The sequence below is a fragment of the Caretta caretta genome, chromosome 14 (genome assembly GCF_965140235.1).
Source record: "Caretta caretta isolate rCarCar2 chromosome 14, rCarCar1.hap1, whole genome shotgun sequence".
NCBI lineage: Eukaryota > Metazoa > Chordata > Testudines > Cheloniidae > Caretta > Caretta caretta.
In genome coordinates, this window is record NC_134219.1 from 23,686,521 (window position 1) to 23,697,539 (window position 11,019).

The following is an 11,019-nucleotide window of genomic DNA, read 5'->3' on the forward strand; positions in this document are numbered from 1 at the left end:
CGGTGAGAGAACTATAAGCGAAGATTATAATGCTGGACACTGACAGCCTTAAACCAGCTGCCTCAGGAATCTGCCAAGTACTTTGCTGAAAATATGTTCCTCATCTTAGCAATGGAGCTAAGACTTATCACACATTTGCCCACCTTTATTTGAATGAAGCTCCTTCTGATCTGACAGCTCAGGCATTGTCAGTTTAATCCAGAACAATTTACAAACTTGGAACCTAATTCTGTAAACCCTTAATCATTTGATCAATCCCATTGAAGACAATGGGACTATTTGCAAGAGTATGGACCACCTTTTTGGGCTGGTAAGAGTTTCAGGAGTTTGTTCCTGTAAAACAAGTTGAATCCCCCATTGCAATGCAATGTTTGGGTACAATACCGTAAAGCAGTTTAGGATACAGTTCTACTTAAAATTTGTCTTTTAATAAGTCATACATATGCTGAAATGGCTCCTCACCCAACTCCCATATTCCATATAAACAGACTGAATACTACTACATATTTGGGGGGAAAGTGAGTAGTTAAGCATGTTGATGTTTGTATATACAAAGAGGGGTATCGGGGGGACAGGCAGGGGCTGTGGGTGGGGCAGTACAGAGTCACATGGAGGGTCACATGGGGAGGTCACATGTCTCCCCTTGTGTCCCTCCCATGAGTGCAGTACTAGCAAGAAATGATTTCTACTTGCACCACTGGGTACAGATACCCCTGTCCTAAAGAGACATCCTTTCCCCATTTCCCAGAACACAGGGAACCAGGCCTCTACACCAATGGCTCTCACCCTTTCCAGATTACTGAACCTTTTTCAGGAGTCTGATTTGTCTTGTGTACTCCCAAGTTTCACCTCACTTAAAAACTTACAGAATCAGACATAAAAATACAAAAGTGTCCCAGCTGACTGTGACAAATTGCTGACTTTCTCATTTTTACCATATAATTAGAAAATAAATCAACTGGAATATAAATATTGTACTTACATTTTGGTGTATAGTATATAGAGCAGTATAAACACGTCATTGTCTGTATGAACTTTTAGTTTGTACTGTCTTTGCTAGTGCTTTTTATGTAGCCTATTGTAAAACTAGGCAAATATCTAGATGAGTTGATGTATCCCCTGGAAGACCTCGGAGATCCTCTAGGGGTACACGTACCCCTGGTTGAGAACCACTGCTCTACAACAAACCCGTATTTGTGAATATCCTCCTGAGTACAATGCACAGCCCACTTCCCTGAGTTTCCTGGCCCCTGGTATTCACAAACATTCAGTGAGCCTTTATTTATGAGAGCGGAAGCACAAATCTCAGGGCTAATCAATGTTATAAAATAAAAGAATATAAAATTCAGACTGGTCTAGAGAAGGGCGATCAGTAGCTTCTGTTCACCCTGCCTCATTGCACATGAACAAGGGCACTTTCCATGAAACTGAAGGGTGGCAAATTCAAAACTGAGAAAGGAAATTAATTACACACCATGTGGGAAAAGTGACTGTGGAACTTGCTGCCAGGTGAAGTCATCGCGGCCAAGTATCTAGCAAGATTTAATGAGGCATTGAATGATTATATGGATAACAGGAATTTCCAGAGTCACAACAGTTCATGCTAAGAGAAGTGTTTTGGAAGGAACATGAAGCCTCATGCTTCAGGGCATTAACCAATCTCTAACCACTAGGGATTTGGATGAGACTTTACTGGGGAAGATTATCCCATATCTGTCTGTTGTGGGGTTTATTGGACCCTTTGCTGAAGCATCTGGTGCTGGCTATTGTCAGAGACAGGATACGGTAGCAGCTGGACCTCGGTTCTGATCCAGCCTGGCTATTCCTGTGCTGTAGCAGATGCTGATGGGTGCCCAGCAGATAGCGAGAGGGATTTGCCCATGAGCTGCCACCCGGGCTCATTCCCTCGGGGGTGGGGGGAGAGTTTTCTTTTGGCTGCTACGATTGCTGTTTGTATTTTCCTCTGCAGTGCTGGGAAAGCAATAGAAGATGCCCATATCCTCAGTAATGAGAAAGGTCTAGGAGCCCAGCATGGAGAAGCAGAGACAGATGAAGCCTTGATAGGAGGTGACATGCTGGCAGCTGCAGGACTCCGGCTGTGATTAGCTGGAAGTAGGGAGCCTTGTCTCAACGGGATCCATAAAACCCTCTGGCTCAGTAATGAACTGGAGACTGGCCAGGTGGCCTGAGAGAGATGTGCACACTCATTTACATGGGGATGCTTCCCCCTCACTCTTAAGGGGGAGGCAGCTGGGCTGGGGGCTTTCTTGTCAGATGTGCTCCAGGATCCGTCCTGTGCTTCCTCCGCAGAGGCCTGGCTCTCTGTGCTGCACTTTCACCTGTTGTTCTGGGAAAAGGGGAAAGGGTGTATCTCTAGGACACCAGTATCCGTACCCAGCGCTCCGGGCAGAGGCGCTCGCCTGGGGAAGGGGCTAAGGATGCAACAGGTGAAGGAGAAATTGCAGTATCTTCCCCCGGGTGTGTATGAGTGTGAGGGAGTGCGTCTGAGCATGTCTACCATGCTCAGGGCCTGACCCAAAGCCCACTGAGAACAACGGAAGTCTTTGCATTGGCTGCAGCGGGTTTGGATCAGGCTCACAGAGAGTAAAACACTTGTCCAGTCTGGGGAAATAAAGGAAAACAACCAAGTAAGAACAAATGTAAAGTCTCAATGAGAAAGAGCACAGACTGTGACACTCATCTTGGACTGACTCAGACAGCACTTCTCCCTCTGGGCTCCCCAGGAGGGGCAGGGAGATTCTTTGTGCCTGAGTCACAAAAGCCCTGCACCTCACGCAGCCATTTACCCCGGCGCACACTGCAGGGAAAGCAGCACTCCCACTTCGGTCTAGCCATGCTGGGCATGCTCACTGTGCATTGTTCTAACTGATGGCACAAGGCGCAGGGCAGCAGAGCATCCATCCCTCTATAGTTACAGGTGCTGGATGGACACAGAGAGCAGAATGGGAACATCTCCCCCACGTTTACATAGCTACAAACATCACCACGGACCTACGGGAGCTTCCTTGCTGTTTCCTAAGGTCTTTGTTCCTGGGATGAATCTCTGTGCTCTTTCAGGTGGCATCACTGGGAAAAGTCCTGCCCCCGAAGGGTGAGAGGGTCCCATACTGCTGAACATGTCCCCCTCCCCCCCTCGACACACACACACTGCTCCGGCAGGGACCTAACTCCTAGCTGTCATTCTTGGAAAGCAATTCTTTTTGCACCCTGATTACTCCTGAGCACTACCTCCCAGTGGGACAGGACGCTTTGCAGGGCATTTCTAAAGGGGACCTGGACCCCTGAGGCCACCAAACCCACTTCAGGTGGGTTATAAAGACAGACACGAGCCAAGGCCCCTGAGCTAAAAGAAACCCTGTCGCTGCCAAACACCCCCCTAGGAATATCTCAGGTTCTCTTCTTCTGCTTGGACCCCCGGAGCCTGCAGGGACTAGAGAGCAGTTTCTGCTGCCCCTGAAGAAAATGGCTGTTTGCTGACATGACTAGTCTGAATGCCAGTGATAAAAGCCAGGCACTTCTGCTTTGCTTAGAATCATAGAATCATAGAATATCAGGGTTGGAAGGGACCCCAGAAGGTCATCTAGTCCAACCCCCTGCTCGAAGCAGGACCAATTCCCAGTTAAATCATCCCAGCCAGGGCTTTGTCAAGCCTGACCTTAAAAACCTCTAAGGAAGGAGATTCTACCACCTCCCTAGGTAACGCATTCCAGTGTTTCACCACCCTCCTAGTGAAAAAGTTTTTCCTAATATCCAATCTAAACCTCCCCCACTGCAACTTGAGACCATTACTCCTCGTTCTGTCATCTGCTACCATTGAGAACAGTCTAGAGCCATCCTCTTTGGAACCCCCTTTCAGGTAGTTGAAAGCAGCTATCAAATCCCCCCTCATTCTTCTCTTCTGCAGGCTAAACAATCCCAGCTCCCTCAGCCTCTCCTCATAACTCATGTGTTCCGGACCCCTAATCATTTTTGTTGCCCTTCGCTGGACTCTCTCCAATTTATCCATATCCTTCTTGTAGTGTGGGGCCCAAAACTGGACACAGTACTCCAGATGAGGCCTCACCAATGTCGAATAGAGGGGAACGATCACGTCCCTCGATCTGCTCGCTATGCCCCTACTTATACATCCCAAAATGCCATTGGCCTTCTTGGCAACAAGGGCACACTGCTGACTCATATCCAGCTTCTCGTCCACTGTCACCCCTAGGTCCTTTTCCGCAGAACTGCTGCCTAGCCATTCGGTCCCTAGTCTGTAGCTGTGCATTGGGTTCTTCCGTCCTAAGTGCAGGACCCTGCACTTATCCTTATTGAACCTCATCAGATTTCTTTTGGCCCAATCCTCCAATTTGTCTAGCTCCTTCTGTATCCTATCCCTCCCCTCCAGCGTATCTACCACTCCTCCCAGTTTAGTATCATCCGCAAATTTGCTGAGAGTGCAATCCACACCATCCTCCAGATCATTTATGAAGATATTGAACAAAACCGGCCCCAGGACCGACCCTTGGGGCACTCCACTTGATACCGGCTGCCAACTAGACATGGAGCCATTGATAACTACCCGTTGAGCCCGACAATCTAGCCAGCTTTCTACCCACCTTATAGTGCATTCTTCCAGCCCATACTTCCTTAACTTGCTGACAAGAATACTGTGGGAGACCGTGTCAAAAGCTTTGCTAAAGTCAAGAAACAATACATCCACTGCTTTCCCTTCATCCACAGAACCAGTAATCTCATCATAAAAGGCGATTAGATTAGTCAGGCATGACCTTCCCTTGGTGAATCCATGCTGGCTGTTCCTGATCACTTTCCTCTCATGCAAGTGCTTCAGGATTGATTCTTTGAGGACCTGCTTCATGATTTTTCCAGGGACTGAGGTGAGGCTGACTGGCCTGTAGTTCCCAGGATCCTCCTTCTTCCCTTTTCTAAAGATTGGCACTACATTAGCCTTTTTCCAGTCATCCGGGACTTCCCCCGTTCGCCACGAGTTTTCAAAGATAATGGCCAATGGCTCTGCAATCACAGCCGCCAATTCCTTCAGCACTCTCGGATGCAACTCGTCCGGCCCCATGGACTTGTGCACGTCCAGCTTTTCTAAATAGTCCCTAACCACCTCTATCTCCACAGCTTGGGTCGCTTGTCTCTAAATGAGCCATCTCATAATAACAAACGAGCCCATCAGTCTGCTCTGGGTTTGGAATGCCTGGCCAGCTCTCTCATCTCACTCCTGTTTACAGTGAAAGAGGGTTGCAAGGATGTGACCATAAAAGATTTCCTAACGAAAGCTGGACTCGTGTCAAAAATGAAAATGAAATTTTCGAAGAACTGGGCCCATTCGCCTCCCCCCCCCCCCCACCCCCTCCGGCCGTCTTGGCTTTTGTTACTCATGGACAGGACTTTGCAAATGAGGAACCATCTCAGAGTTTAAAGCACCCCTGGATTTTCAAAACAGACTTAGTCATTGGAAAGGAACTATGAACCCCCAACCTCCAGACGCTCCAGAATCACCTATGCCAACCGTGGGCATTGGCCATGCAAAGCAACTTGTTCGGTTGCTCTGATGGTATTTTTCTGACTCCCCCACCAGCGTTCCAACCCGAGACGTTTTTACGTCTCTTCTAGCACCAAGCACAGTCAGGGCTTAATTAGTCCAGCTAAGGCTCCCAGTGTGATGTTGACAGTAGATTGTTTTTGGTATGCCCCCCCCCCCCACGTTAGCTGTCATCTCAGACAGCTGGCAGCAGGGAACGGAGCTGAATTAGGACAGGAAAGAAGACATGCTCTGCTTAAGCTTGAATGATTTTCATTAATAGCTTGTTGCTTTTGGAACTCTCGTTATACATAAATGAGGCATCAAAGTTAGGAAATGTGTCAATTTTCCAGCAACTGTACATTGCACTGCTCGTCAGAGCTTACGTGCTAGTGTAGGTGCAAACACCCCTAGTTGGACAATTTGTAAGGACTAGCAGGGTTGTCCTTAGGCATACGCAGCATACGCGGCTGCATAGGGCACCCAAAAATTTGGGGCACCCCTGGTTCTTAAAAAGAAAAGGAGTACTTGTGGCACCTTAGAGACTAACCAATTTATTTGAGCATGAGCTTTCGTGAGCTACAGCTCAAGTGAGCTGTAGCTCACGAAAGCTCATGCTCAAATAAATTGGTTAGTCTCTAAGGTGCCACAAGTACTCCTTTTCTTTTTGCGAATACAGACTAACACGGCTGTTCCTCTGAACCCTGGTTCTTAGTTTTCAGAGTAGCAGCCGTGTTAGTCTGTATTCGCAAAAAGAACAGGAGGACTTGTGGCACCTTAGAGACTAACCAATTTATCTGAGCATAAGCTTTCGTGAGCTACAGCTCGCTTCATCGGATGCATAAAGTGGAAAATACAGTGGGGAGATTTATATACATAGAGAACATGAAACAATGGGTGTTACCATACACACTGTAACCAGAGTGATCACTTAAGGTGAGCTATTACCAGCAGGAGAGCGAGGGGGGGGGGGAGGGAGGGGAAGGGGGAACCTTTTGTAGTGATAATCAAGGTGGGCTGTTTCCAGCAGTTGACAAGAACGTCTGAGGAACAGTTGGGGGTTGGGGATGGGGGATAAACATGGAGAAATAGTTTTACTTTGTGTAATGACCCATCCACTCCCAGTCTCTATTCAAGCCTAAGTTAATTGTATCCAGTTTGCAAATTAATTCCAATTCAGCAGTCTCTCGGTGGAGTCTGTTTTTGAAGTTTTTTTGTTGAAGAATTGCCACTTTTAGGTCTGTAATCGAGTGACCAGAGAGACTGAAGTGTTCTCCAACTGGTTCTTAGTGTCCACCCTCCCACCTCTTCCTATCCCTGTTCTGACCCTTCCTGCAGGCTCCCACAGCTAGCTGCTGCAGCCTGGGGAGTCTTCCTCAGGAGGGGATCTAGTAACTTAAAAATGAAAAAGCCTTCCAACCCGCCAGACCTATTAGCACAACATTGAAACTGTTAAAGAGCCTTTCAAGTGGTAATGAAGCCATTTCACAGGCATTTGCCAACTCCTATGTATATACTGAATGCATCCGATGAAGTGAGCGGTAGCTCACGAAAGCTTATGCGCAAATAAATTTGTTAGTCTCTAAGGTCCACAAGTCCTCCTTTTTTTTTTGTGAATACAGACTAACATGGCTGCTACTCTGAAACCTAGGTATATACTGTCAGTTTCTGAATTTACTGACAAAACCAATTGTGCATTACTGTAATATTTACTCAGAACATGTTAGTCTACAGGACCTTAGTTTAAAATTTGCTTTAAAATGTTTCATTAGTGTGTTGCTGAAGACTATAAAATCACATCGCTAAAAAATCCTTGCATATTTTAGATACACAATTTGAGTATTCATCTTTAGCCTTAAATGCTTGGATCTTCAGACATATAATTTTTTAAACAAATCCTTCAAAAGACCACCCTTATCTAAAATACACATTTTAATTTTAATTACTGTAGTGCAAAAAACTTGCTTCCAAAGTCTTCCTGTCCTTTCTGTCCATCCCTTTCTCCCTTCAGCCCCCTGTTGAAGAGAGTCCTTAAAGGGACAACACCCTTTTCGTTCCAGATAGCTGGACAAACGAGTTTCCTTTTCTTTACTTCTGACTATTTGATGAACTAGTTTTAAGAGAACCCTCTAGCAAAATCAGTACCTTAGTAAGATGTAAAATCCTTTGTTATGCCTAAAATCTTTGGAAACATTTTTTTAAAGTTGATGAAATTTCATAAACATGTCTATTGTTGTGGAGATCACACAAAGTAAATTAATATTCCCTTTTTCTAAAAGCCATGAATATTGTTATGAACACACTAAACCTCTGTGACTGATTACAATAATGTCTTTGTTTCAGTGAGTTACATATGTAGTAATCTGGAATGATTACTTTATGAAGGCTTAAGAGTACATTTAAAATATAAAATCAGCGTAGAAATACTGATTAAGAAAATGTAAAACAGAGAAGAGCTGCATCATGTATTTCATAATATTTAATGTTGTATTCAGCAGGACAGCTGACTTGCCCTTACTACAAAGTTTTTGCAAATAAATTTCTGACAAACTTCAGGGTATATCAAAATCCCCGTGACTGACATTTTTTATTCCCAAATTTAGTGCTTTTAATTAGGTACCTTAGAATCATAGAATCATAGAATATCAGGGTTGGAAGGGACCTCAGGAGGCCATCTAGTCCAACCCCCTGCTCAAAGCAGGACCGATCCCCCATTAAATCATCCCAGCCAGGGCTTTGTCAAGCCTGACCTTAAAAACTTCTAAGGAAGGAGATTCTACCACCTCCCTAGGTAACGCATTCCAGTGTTTCACCACCCTCCTAGTGAAAAAGTTTTTCCTAATATCCAACCTAGATCTCCCCCACTGCAACTTGAGACCATTACTCCTTACCTTCTGCATGTCCAGTCTTTACCATCTGGCATGGAGTGTAAAACATGCTCCATTATTTTTTTTTTTTTAAAAAACCACTCTTCTGCAATTTCTTTCTAATATCATTTGCTTCATTTGGGTTCAGGGATTTGGCTGGAAGGGGTTATCAGGGACTAGGGAGTGGGAGGGAAGAGGAGGGAGACCGTGGGGAGAGGGTGGGGCCTGGGCAGACTAGGGGTGGAATATGGGCGGGGCCACAGGTGGAAGAGGTTGGCTGGGGAGCTAGCCTCCTAGGGTCACCAGCTGTCCTGATTTTATAGGAACAGTCCCAATTTTGGGGGCTTTTTCTTATATAGGCACCTATTACACCCCACCCCCCATCACGATGTTTTACACTTGCTATCTGGTCACCCTATAGCCTCCCCAAACGGCAGCTTCACCCGCCGCCCATGACAGCAGGTAAGAGCAGGTCGGCTTCCACACACCCAGCGTGTGCTGCAGTCTCCTTAGGCAGGGGCTGTATTCACAGAACCAAATGCGCTGGTGTGGCGCATTCTGCATGAGGCAGAAGGTACGGGGATCTCTGCGGGGAACTGTGACTCTCCGCCACCGTGAGGTGGGCTGGGTGACTCGGTACCCTTGCTGCCTCGTCCCTTCCCGCCCCAGGCTGCAAGCCCAGGCTACCGTCGGGAATAGGGGCACCAGTTTCATAATACTGTGTAGGGCCCCATAAATCCAAAGGATGGCCCTGAGGACTGGCCTCAGTTCCTCTGGCTGTACAAGCAGAGATCTCTGCTGTTTCAGCTGAATGGCCTGGCCTGGTAGATGAGTGGCAATAGCAGGTTCACAACCCGCTACCCGAGCTCTAGCCACTAGAGGGGGACAAAGAGCTCTCAGGTGGCAAAGACTAGAGCTGGGCAAAGAATGGATTTTTTGATTCACAGACAATTCTGAACAATTGAAAGAAATATTTTGGGTTTCAACATTTTTGGCAAATCAAAAAGTAAAAAAACAACATTTTGGGTCAATTGAAGTGTTTGGTTCGACCCCAAATTAATCATTTTGTTTTGACTTTGAACATTTTTTAATGTTTAAAAAAACGTAAATAAAATTAAAGGACATTTTGAAACAAAAAGTCATTTTGAAAATGTCAAAATGAAATGTGTCATTTTTTTCAGAATTTTATTTGGGGGATTTTTTTTCAGTTGAAACAATTTGGCAAAATTGACACAAATTTGCAAGAGATTTCTGTGTCACTGAATCTGCATTTTTTTGCTGAACAAACGTTTTGGTCAAAACTTTTTGCCGAGCTCCAGTAAAGATGCCTGAGCCATGTGAACACTGGCACTTAAACTGCATTGCTGCACCACTGGCTGGGAAGGGGTACAATAGTTTTCAGTGTAGACAAGGCCAAAGTGTAACAGACTGTCAGGGAGAGACGTCCATCTCCAACCTGTATCAGAGAGAACCAAACCTCGGAGAGCCTGAAGCCTGAAATCCATCCCTAAGGACTGTTTATCCAAGCCAGTTCTCTGTTCATTCACTAGGAATAAGCCTGAGCCTGCCTCTTTCCTTTGGGCAGCATGTGAAGGGCAGGAAACCTCCCTAGTTGATATAAGGGATCAGGTCATTCAAGCTGTACTGAGAAGGGCACAAATGTAACTAACTGCAGCTTAGCTGCTGTAAATACATCTTGCAAGGCAAACTCAGTGTATACCCCAGATTAATGATCCGGAGGATGGCGTGGATTGTACCCTCAGCAAGTTTGTAGATGACACTAAACTGGGAGGAGGGGTAGATATGCTGGTGGGTAGGGATAGGATATAGAGGGACATTGACAAATTAGAGGATTGGGCCAAAAGAAATCTGAGGAGGTTCAACAAGGACAAGTGCAGAGTCCTGCACTTAGGACGGAAGAATCCCATGCACTGCTACAGGCTGGGGACCGACTGGCTAAGCAGCAGTTCCGCAGAAAAGGACCTGGGGATTACAGTTCTCCGGTCAGGGAGTAGAATGCTCCATTTGCATGGCTCAGATCTCATTGGGATGTTATTATTTATCACAGCATGAGTCTTCACAGGGCTTCTCTATGTTTTGTTCTGAGCAAATATCTTAGATCTACTGTGTGTGTGTGATTGCCCCCATGTTGGCCAACACAGATTGAACTGGGAACCTCCACAACTAAAAGACTGAGGTGCTATGGCTTGTAACTGTGACTAACATACACATACATACATTGAATTTTATAACGATCTGATGCTCACCTCCTCCTGGACACACCTGCCTACACGCAGGAGCTGCCTTTCCTGCTGGGAATACTGCAATGGTTGCAAAGGGCACAGAGAGAGGTGACCCTGGAGAATTGTCACCTGTGCAGCATGAGGGAACCCCCTGCCGTCCCCCGAACCCTGGCAGCAATAATGCTCCGTCTTTACAAAGATGCCATGTATGTTATGGCTAAACCTTTGACAGCTTTCCCTCTTCCTCCCCTTTCTCATGTCATGGCCATTGCCAACTCAATCGGCTTAGCGACACGGTGCACGGGGGCCAGCAGGAGGAGCACAGGCTGTGCACCGGGCTTTCAGCCCTGCTGACCTGGAC